Source organism: Thalassophryne amazonica, chromosome 11 (assembly GCF_902500255.1).
Source record: "Thalassophryne amazonica chromosome 11, fThaAma1.1, whole genome shotgun sequence".
In the NCBI taxonomy this organism is placed as follows: Eukaryota; Metazoa; Chordata; class Actinopteri; order Batrachoidiformes; family Batrachoididae; genus Thalassophryne; species Thalassophryne amazonica.
The window spans coordinates 42,315,387-42,334,252 of NC_047113.1; the positions used below are offsets into that span (position 1 = coordinate 42,315,387).

General features: G+C 42.1%; 1 protein-coding gene across 1 annotated transcript in view; it reads right to left on the reverse strand.

Moving 5' to 3' along the window:
* The window catches only part of nlgn3a (neuroligin 3a), a 593,492-nt gene that overhangs the window by 306,903 nt on the left and 267,723 nt on the right, over nt 1-18,866 (reverse strand).

Below are 18,866 nucleotides of genomic sequence, written 5' to 3' on the forward strand. Positions count from 1 at the left end.
AAAGCCTGCAAATCTATGGTTTTGTGGTAAGTGCAAAGCAGTTCAAACAATGCAACGTGCACGAATCCAGAACAGAGATAATATGTCGGAGATCAAACACAGAGCAAAGCCACTTTCTTTCCCTCGTAGCAGCCTTGCACCCGTGCTCCAGTGACCCACAAACACATAATTCTAATTGTTACAGCGGGCCTCTGGGGCTTCCTTCACACAGCTATGACCTCCATACAGTCAGATCACCGAGACCCAAAGCAGAGTCCAGCTCCCTGTGTTCCCCTCTGGCATGTACCTCACCGTCTGTTCATCATCGTCATCGACCCGTTGTTCACATCTGAACAGACACAAGTGCATTTACGCACAAACGTTAAACGCTAAGGCCCACACAGGGGAGTCAGACGTTGGCGGGATGCTCTGTTTGTTCGTCCTCTTGCCTTGAAAGTTCACGAAGACAAAATAAAGACAGACTTTTTTTTCAACATTTCTTCCTCCCGGACAATCTAATAACATCAGACCGCCGTAACGCAGCAAGGTCGCCCTCGGTTCAAGGTCAACTCTCTGCTGGGTCTGTAACCGAGGAGGTGCACTGAGAGGACAGGAGGCGAGCAGAAAGCATATGGCCAGAGAGATGTGATCTCATCCCAGATTTGATAAGCCTTTTAGTTACACAAAACACAATACTGCCAAAAGCTTTTAGGCGCATTTTGTATACAGCATCACAAATGTAAATAAATATAAATAAATAAAATGTGTGACAGCTTTCCATCTTTAAAAATACACTGTTTCATGTTGCTGCTTTGCTGCAATCTATGACGCAGTCATTTTGTATCTATTCAGGTTTACACACTGATCAGCCAAAAACATCGTGACCACTGACAGGTGAAGTGAGCAAGATTGATTCCACTGGTCTACAGCCAAAATGCTTCTGAAATAACGATCATCAAACTTTACTAATTTTGGGCCATGGAGAATGAAAATGTTGTTTGAAATTGCTGACTGGCTGTAGTTTTAAGAAATGCTACTACTGTGCTGCTAAAGATTAATATATAACCCTTTTGCTGATTTTTAAAGTGTTACAAAAAGAGAACAGGTGAAATATTATACAAATAGTCAGAGAAACATAAAAAAGGGCTATGTTTTTGATGAACTCTACTGTTAACACAATATAATTATGTAGACGCAAAATGTAAAATCTTGTATATCTTGGAAACAGTAGCCAATTAGCCATTGTTATTGTCATATTTGAATTCAACATGCCAAAATCCATAATAGTGAGCACATTTTATTTCTGAAGCAGACAACTTTTAAATATTTGTATAGCAGTGTTATCTTGTTAGAGTAGTACTTGTCCATAGGTGGGATACATTAGGCAACAAGTTATCATTTGATCCTCAAAGATGACGTGTAGGACAAATGGGGATGCATAAAGATTTGAATGATTCTGACAAGGCTCATATTGTCTCGGCTAGACGAGTGAGCTAGTACATCTCCATCACTGCAGCTTGTGTGGGGTGTTACCAGTCTGTAGTGGTCAGTACCTACCAAAAGTGGAGCAAAGAAGGAAAACTTGGTGAACCAACGACAAGTTGATACCAATCCACAATCAACAAGTCCAATCCACAGAAGCCCCACCTCACCAATTCCAGGATCTAAAGGATCTGCTGCTAATGCCTTGATGCCAGATATCAGAGCACACACCTTCAGAGGTCTCATGAAGTCCATTCTTCAATGGATTAGGGCTGTTTGGGTAACCAGCTGTTTTGGAAACTTATTTCTGCCATTTGTATCCATGAACTTGTTCTTTAAGTCACTAATGAAAACTCATAATCACAAGTGATGATTAGAGTGTAATCTGACCTTGCCTTCTGGCTCAGCTGTTTCTTTATCCGGACAATTCGGCACAGTGTCCGCATGACCTCATACACAGCCCCAATCTGTGAATCCCGAGATACTTGAATGCCTCCACTTGGGGCAATAATCCTCCCCTAACTCAGCGGGGACAATCCACCCTGTTCAGTCAGATGGCAATGGTCTCAGATTTGGAGGTGCTGATCCACATCCTAGTCACTTCACACTTCTAATGATACATATCCCCCCCCCCCCAATTTTTTTATTATAAAACCCAAATCAGCGGAACCTCGGTTTTCGAACGGTTCTTCAAATCAATTCATGAACATATTTTTTGAATGAAAAATGCACCGCTTTTCAAACAAAATCTTGGTTCACAAACAACTGCTGCCGCTGTAGGTGGCAGTTATGCACCATGTAGGTTTGCAATCTGCCAATAAACTTGAAAGAAGAAGAAGAAGAAGAAGAAGAAGAAGAAAGAAAGTCTGGTTTCCGGCAGAGATGCTCAACGCTCAACAAGATTGTGGAATATGCACATTGGATTTTCCTTTTTTTGTTGGTGTTGCCCGTAAAGAAGCCATTATAGGGCCAAAGAAAGAAGGCAAAGGTGAAAACCGAAGAGCAAAGTTGTGAAAACCACAATAGAGGTGAAGAAAGAGATCATTTCGAAATTGGCGTCTGTGTGCCTGGATAAATGAAAAGCAGTTAGCCGGCAACCACAGTACTGAGCTGTCTATGGAGGAACTAGAACTTCTTCAGAAAGAATAACAGAGGGAGGTGATAGAGGAACTGACATCAGTCTTTTCTGTACAGGTAAGGTGAAATTAAATTGTCTATTTTATAATAATTACTGTAGTGTATTTTGTATAAGATATTATGCATATTCTTTGTATTTTGTCTGCCTTTTATGAATGAAATGTTTAAAACGGTAAAAACACAGTATTCTTTTTGGGGCCAGGAATGGATTAATCCATTTTACATTGTTTCTTATGGGAAAGTTGGTTTCAGTTTAAGAACAACTCTGTTTAACATTTGGTAACAAATTAAGTGCTAAAATCGAGATTCCACTGTATTAAGGTGTGCACTACAGACGTGGTTTTTGGTACAGGCGAGGCCACAAATGAAGACCAAAAAAAAATAGGGAGAAAAAAGGCAAACACTACATTATTGAATTTCTGTCAAATCTAAAACTATTGCAGATTAATTAATGCTAAATATTTACACATTTAGCCTAATATTTACAAATATTAAGCTAAATATTAAGCGAAATGTTGAGACACATATGCACCTTAATAAAGGACCTAATTGTTCCTCCCTGAAAGACAGATTAATAAAGCATCTAATAACAGAAATTTAGTATGTAAGGGCGTGTTTATTCAGATTTGCAATTCATGGATATTTTATATAAGCGTTATATTGTAGCCCGCAGTCTGTCAATTTCAATTGCAAATTCAGGGGCACTTGTAATATTATATATATATATATATATATATATATATATATATATATAAATGGCTGTTTGTACAAAAACAAACATATTGAACGAGATAACATTTCACATTATTCCATTGCCCATAGTTGAGTTTACACACCCTTGCATATTATACATTAGTAATTACAATATTCTCATCCTGAAATCTCTTGATAGTTTGGCTTTTCAGGATGAGAATGTCAAGTCACAAACCTAATATTTCAAATAAGACAGAAATATAGGATGTACTTTTACACAAAGACAGTTGCTGCTGATCTCCCCAAAATATGGCAAACATCATAAAAATCTATTTAAATACAACCCAATTTTTATTCATTTATAAGTTTATATTCATTTATATTTATAAGTTAGACTAATGAAAGTAAAACAGTGCTTTTTTCTTACGACTTAAAAGAAACGATGTGTTCAAGATCACACATTTCATTTACTTGGATTTATTTATAAATATTACATATTTTGCTGTTTTCCTTATTTTTACAATTTAAAAGCCACATTAAATGGGCCTAAAATGTTTGCACAGTTCATAGCATTTATTATGTTGCGGGTGCCGATAATTAGCAACCATGGAGAAGAGGAGAAGAGATTTTTGCCAACAGAACAGCAAGAAGAAAGTAGAGATCTTTGCTGATGCTAACAAAGTAAAAGGCACCTAAACAGCTGAGAGATGAAGGATTATGCCCTTATCAAGTTTGATCTTATCAGTGAAGACAACTTCTTTGGTAATTCAGTCTGAGACTTTGAAGCAACGATCTGTATCGTTTGGAAAATATTATCCAATTGAGTCCTTTCTGTTTTCTGAGGGATGTGTCAGGGGCTAATTGTTTAGAATTGAGTTATTGAGCTGCATGCCCTTCTCCAGACCCTGAAGGACAAGCGCCAAATACGAATAGCTTCCAAACATCATTGGAATTCTACCAGAGTGCCCCAACATACTCCAGCCATAATATTGTTCTAATAACAGGAGCTCACAGCCCATCAAACATCACACCGGTTTGTTCAATTGATTCAGACAGGCTAAAGTAAGGGGGGGAAAAAAATTACATTTGAAAATATTCCCATTTCCAGCCTGAGCTGCATTTTTTCCCCTCTATTTTTTAAATGACGGAAATTCTGCGAGATAAAACGTTTCACAATTTGTCCTCTAGTGAACGCTTATGTCATACAGTATGCAGGACTACAGACAAGTACACAAACTGTGTGCACGTCTACGCTGCATTGTTTTGCTCCAAGTCAAATGTTAATAATTCACCTACATAAAAAATGGAAATGATTCGCTTCCAGCAGCACGTTTCCATTCCTGAAACCAACACATCGTTGGAACAGGCTGTGTGATATAATCGGGTAATTTGAGAGGATTCATTTTGATGGGATTTTGTTCAAACTGGATAGTTGACAGAGAAGAACTGTGGTGTCAACTGCCTGCTTGCCACGTTCTGCAGCCGACGACGATGCGGCACAAAACAGACGAGAGCCATATCGCTGGCCATCAGGAAAAGCAGCGGATTAGTTTTTTTGTGTGCGAGCGCTGACTCGGCACGCAGCAGAACGAGGCCGAGTGAAGTGGTGCAGCCGAGTGATAATGAAAATTATTGTGATAAAGATGTAATGGAGGAGGGATACAGGTACGAAAAAAAAAACGGTGAATAAAATCATAGGGAAGGTGTGTGATGTTGATGGAATAGGTGTGATTACACACAGACAACCTGCACTTTCAAAATACGGCCGTCCCTCTTCTGCAAGCCGCTCTTATCACCTTGGAGCAGGGCTGAAGTGACAAAGTGTTCAATCAAACAGTTGTCACTCACAAGTGTTTGAACTTATTTGAAAGCATTTCAAATGCAAGCTGACTTTAATTAAAACGGCTGTTGATGAACACAGCTGCGGATAAAGACCAGTGTTCTAAGAATATTAACAATGCTGCAAAGACTCTTTAACATCAAAGTCAAAAATATGTTTTTATGCAAAAGAAAGAATGAACACACTAAAAAAATGGCACCAAACTGCTCTGCTCCCCTCCACAGCATGTCTTTTTCTTGGTTCTCTCCCTCAGCCCCAACCAGTCCCAGCAGAAGACTGCCCCTCCCTGAGCCTGGTTCTGCTGGAGGTTTCTTCCTGTTAAAAGGGAGTTTTTCCTTCCCACTGTAGCCAAGTGCTTGCTCACAGGGGGTCGTTTTGACCGTTGGGGTTTTACATAATTATTGTATGGCCTTGCCTTACAATATAAAGCGCCTTGGGGCAACTGTTTGTTGTGATTTGGCGCTATATAAAAAAATTGATTGAAATTGATTGATTGATTCATGTGTTCAGAATACACCAAGTACTGTCTGAGACACCCAGTGTGTTTTGGAAGAAATGTTATCGATGCATTTGCTTTAAATGTTATATAAAGCCATAATCCCTCTGAATGCTTTATAATTTAGTCTTAAAAATCATTTTTGTTACCACTATAATGTTATGTAGTTTTCAAATAAAGCATTCATAATCTCATATTGACCAAGATCATCTGTTCTGGGGAAAAAAATAGTAACATATTTTCACCATAAACTGGACATGAGCAGGTGCTTCTCACAAGATATCTCACAGAGGAGTGAAAAGAATTATCAGAAGAGTTGTCCAAGAGCCAAGAACTACTTGTGGAGAGCAAATGAACAATTGTTTCAAAGAAAACAATAAGTAATGCCCTCAACCACCATGGCCTGTGTGCACCACGCAACACTCCAAGAAAAAGCTTGTTTAAATTTTGCTGGTCAACATTTACACAAGCCTGTGAAATACTGGGAGAATATAAACTAGTCAGATGAGACCAAAATTGGAGGTCAAACAGCACTTCACATCACCCCAAAAACACCACACCAACAGTGAAGTTTCGAGGTGGAAACATCATGGTGCCTGGCTGTTCGCCAGACTACAACACTGGCAAACTTCATATAATTGTAAGAAGGATGAATGGAAAAATGTACTGAGACATTCTTGATTAAAAAAAAAAAATGACCAGAGTGGACAGAGGACGGAGGGAGAGGAACAGTAGTAGCCAGTAAACCAGTAGAATTCAGTATGTCTGGTACTTATATTTCTGTATTTATATTTATGTTTTCAAATTGTTGTTTTATTTTTTTACTTTCACTTTCAATGCCCTGTGTGCTTCTTACCCTGTGTGCAGCTATACATTGGTGCTGCAACGTCAATTTCCCTGAGGGACTCTTCCAAAGGGATTAATGAAGTTGCATCTAATCTAATCTAATCTAATTTCAGCAAGACACTGACTACATTTACATGCAGCCAATAACCCTTTCATAACCGGAATATTAGCAATAACCCGGTTTCGCACGGCCATGTAAACACCCGCAAAAACCCAAATATGCTCATATTCCGGTTTTTAAAAACCTGAATAAGACCCCTGGGTTACTCCTTTTCTAACCCGAATATCAGGTCATATAAACACGCATCAGGATATCCCCATAGAAAGGAACATTATTTTGTGTTCTGCACATGTCCTATCCGCAAGGAATCTTGATCTTTTGAGTACGGCAACTACTTGTATACGGCACGCGCAGCCCACCGGACACCACAGAAGCAGAGATAAACAGTGCATTGTGTTCTGCGTCCTTATCAGGTGGGCTGGTGTCCCGTATCACTGTGATTGCTCTGCCTCCGATGAGCTTACTGACTCTGCAGGCTTGGTAAACGCCGCAGCGAGCCACTCACACTGCCCCCCTCTCTGCTGTGCGGAGCTGCGCCAACTCTGGCAACAGGTCCAGAGACTACGCTCGCTGTTTTGATGCGGAGGCAGCCCGCAAGGATAGATTTCGTACGGAAAAAATCCACAGCGCTGCAAGGTCTCGGTATACCACAGCCGCAGAGCTCCGTGGCCATGACTTGGATTCTTTGCGGGTCCTGCATCCGTACCCCCGGAGGCAGTGAGCGAAGGGACAGCACGCTCATTGTGTTCTGCGTGTGTCTATTTATAATCTTCTCGCCCAGAAGAAAAAAGAGTGTTTACACAGGAGAGAAAAGTGAGAAAATGTTAATGCCTGTTTAAGAAAAGTGTATAAAGTGTGTAGTGAGGAGTTTTACAGCCTTAAAACATCTAGAATAATTGTAAAAACTAACGCTGACTACTTCGCGATTTTCGCCTATTGCGGGTTATTTTTAGAACGTAACTCCCAAGATAAACGAGGGACCACTGTACTTCATTAGTATCGTGAAAGACATGAATATAATGTCTTTTATTGACGGTAGAAAGTACCAAGATAGCGACATTTACAAGAAGGTGGCCGAAAAGTTACACGAAGCAGGATTTGCACGAACGCCAGACCAAATCAAGCACCGGTGGAAGATGTGCGTTGCTGTTTAGATGGGGATATTCCAAATGATACCAATGACCATGCATACAGGAGTAACTATGTCTGCTTAAGCATGTAAACAGATTATTCCTAATGATTCAGAAACCGGAATATTGACCTTATCCCGAATATTAATGGCATGTAAACGTAGCCAGTGATCCCAAACACACAGCCAATGAAACTCTCAACTGGTGTCAGAGAATGCAAATAAAGCTGCTAGAATGGCCCAGCTAATTACCTAACTTCAATCCAATAGAAAATTTCTGGAAAGAACTAAAGATCAGAGTTCATAGAAGAGGTTCAGAACCTTCAAGATTTGAAGACTGTTTGTGTGGAAGAATGGGCCAAAATCACACCTGAACAATGCATGAGACCAGTTGCTCCAGACAGGAGGTGTGTTGAAGCTGTCAATAGCAACAAAGGCTTTTGTACAAAGTATTAAATAAATTTCAATAAATGTGGACATCTGGTAAAAATTTCATGACAACAGCACCTTTAGAAATGTATTAATTGAGAAAAATTGTGACGTGTTCAATAGAAATTTTACCCACTGTGTGTGTTTGTGTATATATATATATATATATGGTCCTGTGGTGCAGTTTTTCTGTGCCGGATTCAGCATGCAGAGGCATCAGTGCTGAGGACCATAGCAACTGGAAAAAGCTATGGGTATTACACATGTCACCTGTTTTTGGCAGGCAGATGACAGCTTTCAGGAGGTGGGGATGGTCTGCCTGGGTGACAGCCAGCAAGGATTCAGGGCAGTGAATTTGGTTATGCATGCCAGAAGCACATGCGCCTAGACCAGGCCTTTGATTATATCTGTCTGTCTGTCTGTCTGTCTGTCTGTCTGTCTGTCTGTCTATCTATCTATCTATCTATCTATCTATCTATCTATCTATCTATCTATCTATCTATCTATCTATCTATCTATCTATCTATCTATCTATCTATCTATCTATCTATCTATCTATCTATCTATCTATCACACGAAGGGTGAGGCTACTGCTTCATGCAGCAGGACGCAAAATTACTTCACTTGGCACATTACGTACTTAAACACCACATTAGTGAGCAGAAGGTAATGAGCTAATTACTGTTAATGTACGAGGCACAAAATGCAAGTAAACTGCTTTTTGCTACCACTCAGCACATGATCATAGGTGAGGCAAATTTGCAATGTAATAAAGTGTTTGAAAACTCGGTGCATCATTTATTTATAATGCAAACGCCTTCAATTTTGCTTGCTTGCAATTCTTGTTGTCTCACAGTCCAACTAAGTGTTGTCCAAGTATGAAAGATATATGCCAAGTTTTTATTCCAGAGTGTAGTCTTTCAGTTTGAGACATGGTGGTCATGGAAGACAATACAGTACATTTTCATATGAAAGTAACTTTGAAATATGTCACAGTGCCTCCAAAACATGTATTTTTTTAAAGGTCAATCATCAATCATTTTAAGGTATGCATTCATGGAAATTCAGTAAGGTATATCTTCTATTTTACATTCTGAATCTAAGGTGGAACTTCACTAGTGCTAGTGTATACTAAGGCAGTGGTCCCCAACCCCTGGATCAATTGGTACTGGGCTGCCGGCCGCCCAAGAAATGATTAATTATTTCCGTTGTATTTATTATCTGAGTCTGAATAATCTTTTATTTTGAAAAATGTTTTATTTAAAAAAATGACCGGATTCTCTCAAGTTACATCTCTATCACTTGAGCGCCAAAAATTTAACCCACAAGTTAGCAAAATGAGAAAAAACAGACTTCTTTGGAAAGTTTCTTATCGAAGGGGAAAAGGCCCAGTGAAGAGACAGAAGAAAAGCCTACAACTTCCAAGAAAAAGAAAGCTTTTAACAGACAGTACCAGGAGTTCTACTTGAAATATGAATTTATCGTGACAGATGATGCCCACAGACCAAGCCCTCTCTGCATAATATGCGGCGACTGGCTCTCTAATGAGGCAATGAAGCCTTCAAAACTGCTTCGCCACTTGGAGACCAAGCACCCTGGATTAAAAGACAAGCCCCCAGAGTATTTTGAAAGAAAAAAACAGGAACACGAAGGACAGCGTTATAGTGAGTTAAAATTCATGCACCTTATATTCATTTTTGTGGTGTATCTGTATCTTATTTTGAAGGCATGTTTAAATGTTACCATAGTGACCAGAGTCAGAGAGCGTTAGGGCGGTGGTCGCCAACAGAGGGGGGTGAGGGAGAGGAGACGGTTCAAACTGACAACTTTATTTCAGCTGTTGAACATTAACATTCATTTTAATAATAAAAAAAATTAAAATGTTGTGTAGGTATATTTAGATAATAGAGAAAGAAATGTGGAATTGCTGGTTCTTGTTCTTTATTTTTCCACGTGTATTTTTTAATAATTTATTTAGGGGGCAGAGAGGATGTTAACAGAGACTTTGATGTTAAACAGATGTTATGCTGCATATGATTCCCCAGTGGATTCACGCTTATTATTATATTTGCAATATAAACAATCTAATTTGTAACTTTTTTTATGATTGCTTTGATCAGTCTACAGATGAAAACCAAGTTTTTGTGGTACATGTACATCAAGTGATGGAATACTGTTGGAGCACTGAATACATATATATATATATATGATTAATCTAGCCTTAAAAATAGTTTGTTCAGTGTTCTAAAATCAGAAATGCAAAATATGAAAAAAGAGACCTAGAGATATTTGGCAAATGCATCAAACCTAGCACACTGCAAATGTTTATGAGAAAGGAACAATCTATCAAAATCAAAATCAAAACGTGGCCAGAACGAGTCCAACACACAGTTGGAAAACACAATGTCAAACACCAGGCATTGATTGATCCACAGAAAGTATACCTTCCTCCCATACTTATAAAACTTGGCCTCATCAAGAACTTTGTGAAGGCAATGGATCAGATGGCTCAGATGGCTTTAAATACCTGAAGCAAAAATTTGGGGCAGTCCAAAGTGATGCCAAGCTTAAAGCTGGGATTTTTGATGGACCTCAAATACGTGAGCTTATCAGAGACACAGACTTTCCATCTAAGCTCAGACCACTTGAACTAAGAGCATGGGAGTCATTTGTGCAAGTGGTACAGAATTTCTTGGGCAGCCACAAAGCCACAAACTATGAAGAACGAGTTGACAACTTGCTCAAATCATACAAATGCATGGGCTGCAGAATGTCATTTAAGATTCACTTCCTGCACTCTCATCTTGAGTTCTTTCCACCCAATTTGGGTGATGTGAGTGATGAGCATGGTGAAAGATTCCACCAAGATATCTCTGAAATGGAGACCAGGTACCAGGAGCGTTATAATGCAAACATGATGGGTGACTACTGCTGGTTTCTACAGCGTGAAACGTCTGTGACCCACAAGCGCAAGAGCAAGTGTTTGGCTCACTTTTGAACTGTTAAGACTAACTGTGGAGTGTATTAATTTGAGTTTCCTCATAATGATTGATATTTTGGTATCTGTAATTTTTTTCACCAGTTGTGTGTTCATTTCTAATAAAATCATTGAGAACAATTTGGCGACTGGCGTTTATTGGTATAGTCACATAACTCAAAATGTTGACGTGCTAGAGAAATTCTGTTTGCATATTTGAAATCAGCATACTCAAATTAGTCAAAATCAGTTGTTTCTCTTCAGGTAGCAGACAAAAAGGTTTTTTTTGTTGACCAGTGTAATTAAAAAATTTGTTAGATTCTTTAGGAGGTCAAAGTGGTTTTGGATAATAAAGACATTTTTGTTCATTGGCCCAATTTTTTCTTATGGCATTTCTGTATATCCCCAAAGGAGAGTGTGACTAATAAAGACTTCAAATGAAGGCACGCAGCGGGGCGAACGCTAAAGGTCAGCTTGGCAGTGTGTAGTTGGTGAGCGTGAAGAACAAATGTGATGGGGTCACCACTCTGCTGGCAAATGTATGAAAGAAGGACCCACCATTCTTATAAATCCAAAAGAGAGCTGTTGCTTTAAAGCGACGGTTCCCAGAACGTCTGCCGTTTGCCAGCATATGCTTATGTGCCACATGCTCGGATGCTTTTATTAACCTGCTTCTTCACATCAGCGGTGAAAGCTTGAATACGAGAGAACCGAGCATCTCTCCTATGTGTGCAAACAACAAAGAAACACGTAAGACCTCTGCATACAGAAACAATACGGGTTGTTCTTTTTCTGCATTTTGCTCACATTCCTGAAGCAACATGTATAAGTGACTTTACGCTGAATAATATCAACGTAAAGAGACAGGAAGGATTAACAGGTAGCTCTACAAAGAGACTGTCAGCTCGGCAACTCAGAGACAAGACACTCAGGATTTATCAACACATTTCATGACTGTTATTCGGGAGAAACACCTCACGCTTGCATCAGTAATATTTACAAGAATCCCTTGAACTTCTTTTGCCTTCAAGGAACAAAGCCGCCTTTTCTCTTCTGCAGACAATTCTCAGTTCAGGTGTACTGATGATTAGGTAGTGTGCGCACAGGGTAAAAGAAAAGGGAAAAAAAAACATCAGGATATAAAATGAAGCCAGAGTTAAAATATTTAGGAGACATTTTCTGCTGCATTTATTCTAACGATTCTGAACTGTTTTGTCCAATTTTTATATCTCCTTTATCTGGTGCAAATCCAGGCATATATTTGTGTAATGACAGTTATGGCTGTCATTGTGTTACTGTGACTGTGTGATGAACATTTTTGCATCAGAAACAAATCTTTCTAAACAATCAACCCTGTGACAAGTGTAGCAAATCAAATATTTAGTGGAAATGGCTAATACTCTCTCAAATCTAAACCAATGTCACTATTACCAACTAGCATAAAATTGATAATGTTTAAGACAGCAAGTGCAGTGTGATGGTTGGATGTCATCTGGGCTAAACTAAGTGAGTCAATTTACCGGCAATGTTTGATCAAATGCCGGATTAGATGTTCTGAAGACTTTAAATTGACCGTAAGTGTGAGTAAGGGTGTGGCTGTGCTTGTCTGTGTATCTGTGGCCCTGCGATAGACTGGCGACCTGTCCAGGTGTACCCTGCCTCTTACCCAATGGCTGTTGGCTCCAGCCCTCCCGTGACCCTTGATTGGAGTAAGCGGGTATAGAAAATGAATGAATTTGTTATTTGTTCTTGCTGCAGGAGATGTTGAAGATTAACGATAGCAAGCATTAACCATCATAGAACAAAACTAGTATTGTGGGATAAACAAATACCTGCAGAAGGAATGTTTATCTCTCAAGAACATCCCCATACATACTGTCCATCAAAGGACAGTAACCCATACTGTCCTTTGATGGAACTGAACAAGTTTTATAAATATCTCATTCCTTACCCCTCGTCCATGAGGTTCCACTACATCCTCACTCTTCCTTCTCCAACCACTGCATTCCGGTCTCCAAGAAGTATTGTGTAAGTGAATTCCTTCTCATTGCTCGTTAATTTGACAAATTTGTCACAGATCTGATCAATATCAATTCACAAAGCATTCATAATGAATGCTTTATGACAGGGATAGACAGAGAGTCTTGAAGGTGACCTAAGATCAGGATGACCTACAACCACTACAGCCACCACTGAGGAAAACATCGATTGTGCTCACCACATGGTGAAGGATGGCAGGCTACTGACTATTAATCAGAGAGCTAACGCTGTTGGAATCAAGAGCATTCTTCAGTAACAGCTTTAACTGTCAAACATTTCTAGTTGATGGCTGCTGTGTCTTATGACCCTTGATAAAACCACATCAGCTTGTTATGCAAGATGTTCTGCAAAGCACAATGAGCTGTGGGTTCATGAACTTGAGTCAGGGCCATTCCACAGTGGCACCAGTGCATGGTTCTAGACCTAACCTGACCTGATACCTTTGGAGTACTAGGTCCGAAACGTGAACACTAAACCCCTCTTCCCAAACCAGAAATGAATAAAAGTTACATAAGACGGTCCCTATCCCATCTCCAGAAGTCCTTGTATTGTAGGTTACAAGAACAAAGCCTTTGCAGTGTATTCTAATTTCCCTGCAGTGTGCTCTCTCCTTCATAGTGTTGAGTAGAATGGACAGGAAAAAGGGACAGTTAAAAACTCCCACTTGCATCAGTTCTATAGTAATCAAGGATTCTTAATAGTGAGAGAAATGAAGTTGGACTGAGTTGGATTGCAGCCATGACTCCATTTACTGCAGAATATAAGGATATATTGGATATCTGGGCAGACATTAAGGCAATTTCTTGATAGTGGCTGAGTGGAAATCACTTCAGAAGATATGTACAGTGAGGAAAATAAGTATTTGAACACCATGCGATTTTGCAAGTTCTCCCACTTAGAAAGGTGTGAAATTTTCATCTTAGGTGCATGTCCACTGTGAGAGACATAATCTAAAAAAAAAAAAAATCCAGAAATCACAATGTATGATTTTTTAATAATTTATATGTATGTTACTGCTGCAAATAAGTATTTGAACACCTGTGAAAATCAATGTTAATATTTGGTACAGTAGCCTTTGTTTGCAATTACAGAGGCCAAACGTTTCCTGTAGTTCAAGTCGTTTCTTGACCAAGTTTTCACACACTGCTCAGGGATTTTGGTCCACTCCTCCATACAGATCTTCTCCAAATCTTTCAGGTTTGGAGTTTCAGCTCCCTCCAAAGATTTTCTATTGAGTCCGGGTGTTGTGTGTTGGGGGGTGTGGCTGGATGTTTTGGTGTTCTTTTCTTTTCTTTGCTCCTCAGGTGGCATGGAAACTGATTTGTCTGTGGAGAAGGTGCTGGCTGAAGAATCCTCACCCTCATCAACATCATGTGAAGCACCTGTGACTGGTGCTCACATGCAACCTTAAAGACTTTCAGCTGAAGCAGATAATTGGATGGCGTTCTGCTTTTAAGGCATGTGTGATTCAAGCAGAACTGCCGGGAACTCGACCTTGTGATGTTCGTTTGTGAGACGCTGAGGACCGCACCTGGGTTTGACACATCGAGCCCGTGAAGCAAGGAAGGGTGAGGACACATGCTGTCAGCACACATTAAAGAGAGTCAGTTTGTCGTGTCCACCTGGGGGGTGTTTGTCTGGTGGTAGTGGGTCCAGGAGCGCCGGACTTCTCTCCTTGCGGGCGCTGGAGAGCGTGCCAGCAGTCACTCCTCCAGAAGGACGTTGGTTTTGGTTTTGTACATTTTATTTAGGCACAGGTGAAAAATAAATTGTTTTTGTTGTCGGAACCGCTTTCTGGTTATTTTTAGCGCTGGGTTCTGTCTGACGCAGGTTCGCTCCTCAATCCGCGTCGACACATAACAGTAGTTCCCGGCCATTCCATAATGGACCCAGCGGCAGAAGCGGTTCCTTTTGTCGAAAAAGTTCAAGAACACTTGGAGAACATACGGGAGCAATTACAGCATCTCGCGAACCAAATTAAACAAATAGACGCCCGTGTTACGGAGCTTGCAGCGCAAGCCGTTCTGCTTCCTGCTGCTCCAGCTGCGGCACTATCGATACCGGTGCCGATAACTCCGTCACCCACAGGTTGGAATGCCGCAGTTTTACGAGGCGTATTTGTAGATGGGTTGGGTGAGTCATTGAAAGACGAGCTGGTAGTCCGTGACGAGCCAAACGAATTAGATGAGCTAATATCGTTGGTGATTCGTCTAGATGATCGGATGAAGGAGCGTGGACGCAAGAGAGGACGCCCATCAGAGCGGGTTTTTTCGTCTCGGGGCTTTCCCCGACACAGATCTAGGCCGCCTCTTCTTTGCCCCACTGAGGCTCCTCCGACGGGACCTCTGGCTCCTCCTGTTGACGAGCCCATGCAGCTCGGACGAGCAGAGATTACTGTATTGCCCCGACATGTAAACGTCAAGAGAAATAATGGTGACGTGTCTCCAAGTGTTCCGGGACAGGCAACATAACACACATAAAAAAATAAATAAATAAATAAAAAAATAAAAATCTAGCACGGGTAAACGTTTTTTTTTTTTTTTTTCTTAAATAGGGGTTATAATTGTATGGGGAGTCAGAGGCGTATCTGGTGGAGTGACTGTTAGGCGGTTGGAAGTCCGCCTGGGCTCACGTCATTATTAATTTTTTATGTGTTTTTAGGTATTTTCTGTTTGGGTTGTTGGGTCGTTTTATTTTGTTGTTTTTTTATTTCTCTACATCCCTAACCCCAACCTCACTTGCCCCAAGACCGTTTGTCTTGTGGGTGGTGGGGTGGTGCAGGTTGGTCACGCTGAGCATTCTCAGAAGACCTCTGCACCTAGGGGGGGGTGTTAGAGGCGTTTTTTTGGTTTGGTTAGGGCCCGGTTCCACTCCAGCCTCGGTGAGCCTTTGTACCGTTCGTCATTGGTGTTGCCGGGGTGTGGTGCAGCGGAGACTTACCTCAGTCGGAGGGGTGGGCCGATCTGTTGCCGTTCGCCATTTCGGTAGTTCCACCCCTCCCGAGAGGCTGGGGTATGGTCGAGTTGGGGCACCGGACGTATTTCCGGTTTTCTGCTGCGCCTTGGGGTTGGAGCTGGGTTAGTTTTTTTTCTGTTCCCTTCTCCGGCTTGATATTTTGAGCCGTTCGCCAAAATTGAGCCGCCGAAGGCTCTGGGAGGGACCTGGGGTCTTTCGAGGTGCCGGGGAGGGTAACAGGGTTTACAGTCGTTTTATATCCCCCCGGGGTTGTTTTTGGTAGTCCTCCGGGGGTTGATGTTTGATTTTGTTCTGTTTCCTTCCGGGTTCTACCTCCAGGGTTGATGGGACGGTCCTCTGGGGGGGAATTGGCTTGGGGCCAACTGGCCAAGTGTGACCGGTTCCGGGGTTGTGGGGAGGGTACCTGCTGGGGTTGATGGTACGGTCCCCTGGGGGGCGCCGTTTTGCTCCATGTATACCTGGGGACCTGTGTGGGATCATGGTTCTGGCTGTTCCACCTGGAACTGGCGATGAAGGCCTTCTGGGGGGGGTTGGACTCTGTAGGTCATTCTGGGGGGGTTGTTTGTTGTTTTTCTTTTATGCATTTCTGTTTGTATTGTGTTTGTGGGGCTGTGTTGGGTTTTGGTGTTTGGGAGTTTTTCTTTTCTTCCCGGGGTTTGATGGGACGGTCCCCTGGGGAGGTTGCGGGGTGGGTTTTATGTTTTTTTCTGTGTGTTGGAGTGTATTGGGGTATGTTTTGGGGCTTTTGTTGATTCCAGCCGGCCTTCCAGCTGCGGTGCCTGTCCTGCTGTCTGTGGTGGACCTTGGGAGCGTGGTGCTGTCTTCTTCCTGACGTGGACCCCGGAGGGAGGTGCTGTTCTCGGGCCTGGTCTGTTCGGTCGCCGGGAGGCTTCCCGTTGATGGGGGGGTACTGTTGTGTGTTGGGGGTGTGGCTGGATGTTTTGGTGTTCTTTTCTTTTCTTTGCTCCTCAGGTGGCATGGAAACTGATTTGTCTGTGGAGAAGGTGCTGGCTGAAGAATCCTCACCCTCATCAACATCATGTGAAGCACCTGTGACTGGTGCTCACATGCAACCTTAAAGACTTTCAGCTGAAGCAGATAATTGGATGGCGTTCTGCTTTAAGGCATGTGTGATTCAAGCAGAACTGCCGGGAACTCGACCTTGTGATGTTCGTTTGTGAGACGCTGAGGACCGCACCTGGGTTTGACACATCGAGCCCGTGAAGCAAGGAAGGGTGAGGACACATGCTGTCAGCACACATTAAAGAGAGTCAGTTTGTCGTGTCCACCTGGGGGGTGTTTGTCTGGTGGTAGTGGGTCCAGGAGCGCCGGACTTCTCTCCTTGCGGGCGCTGGAGAGCGTACCAGCAGTCACTCCTCCAGAAGGACGTTGGTTTTGGTTTTGTACATTTTATTTAGGCACAGGTGAAAAATAAATTGTTTTTGTTGTCGGAACCGCTTTCTGGTTATTTTTAGCGCTGGGTTCTGTCTGACGCAGGTTCGCTCCTCAATCCGCGTCGACACATAACACCGGGTCTGGAAACTGGCCAAGCCACTCCAGGACCTTGAAATGCTTCTTACGGAGCCCCTCCTTAGTTGCCCTGGCTGTGTGTTTGGGGTCATTGTCATGCTGGAAGACCCAGTCATGACCCATCTTCAATGCGCTTACTGAGGGAAGGAGGTTGTTTGCCAAAATCTCGCAATACATGACCCCATCCATCCTCCTTTCAATACGGTGCAGTCGTCCTGTCCCCTTTGCAGAAGAGCACCCCCAGAGTATGATGTTTCCACCCCCATGCTTCACGGTTGGGATGGTTTTCTTGGGGTTGTTCTCATCCTCTAAACATGGTAAGTGGAGTTGGTTCCAAAAAGCTCTATTCTGGTCTCTTCTGACCACATGATCTTCTCCCATGCCTCCTCTGGATCATCCAGATGGTGAACTTCAAACGGGCCTGGACATGTGCTGGCTTGAGCAGGGGGACTTGCTGCCCTGCAGGATTTTAAGCCATGACAGCATCATGTGTTACTAATGTAATCTTTGTGACTGTGGTCCCAGCTCTCTTCAGGTCATTGACCAGGTCCTCCTGTGTAGTTCTGAGCTTTCTCAGAATCATCCTTACCCCACAAAGTGAGATCTTGCATGGAATCCCAGACCGAGGGAGATTGACAGTCATCTTGTGTTTCTACCACTTTCTAATAAATAATCATAACAGTTGTTGTCTTCTACCAAGCTGCTTGCCTGTTGTTCTGTAGTCCATCCCAGCCTTGTGCAGGTCTACACTTTTGTCCCTGATGTCCTTAGACAGCTCTCTGGTCTCGGCTATGGTGGACAGGTTGGAGTGTGGTTGATTGAGTGTGTGAACAGGTGTCTTTTATACAGGTAACAAGTTCAAACAGGTGCAATTAATACAGGTAAAGAGTGCAGAATAAGAGGGCTTCTTAAAGAAAAAATAACAGGTCTGTGTGAGCCAGAATTCTTGCTGGTTGGTAGGTATTCAAATACTTATTTGCAGCAGTAACATACAAATAAATTATTAAAAAAATCAGATCTTGTCATCTCCACCTGAGCTGGATAGAGCCCACCGTAGCCTCGCACCGAAGCCGGGGCGTGACGAGCCCCCACGCCCAGTTATCATCCGCTTTCATCGCTTCCAAATTAAAGACGTGGTGTTGAGAGAATCGCGGAAACTTGGAACGGTGGATTATCGGGGTCACAAGCTTCGTTTCTACGAGGATTACAGCGCGGACGTCCTGAAGAAGCGGGCTGAGTATAAGAAAGTTA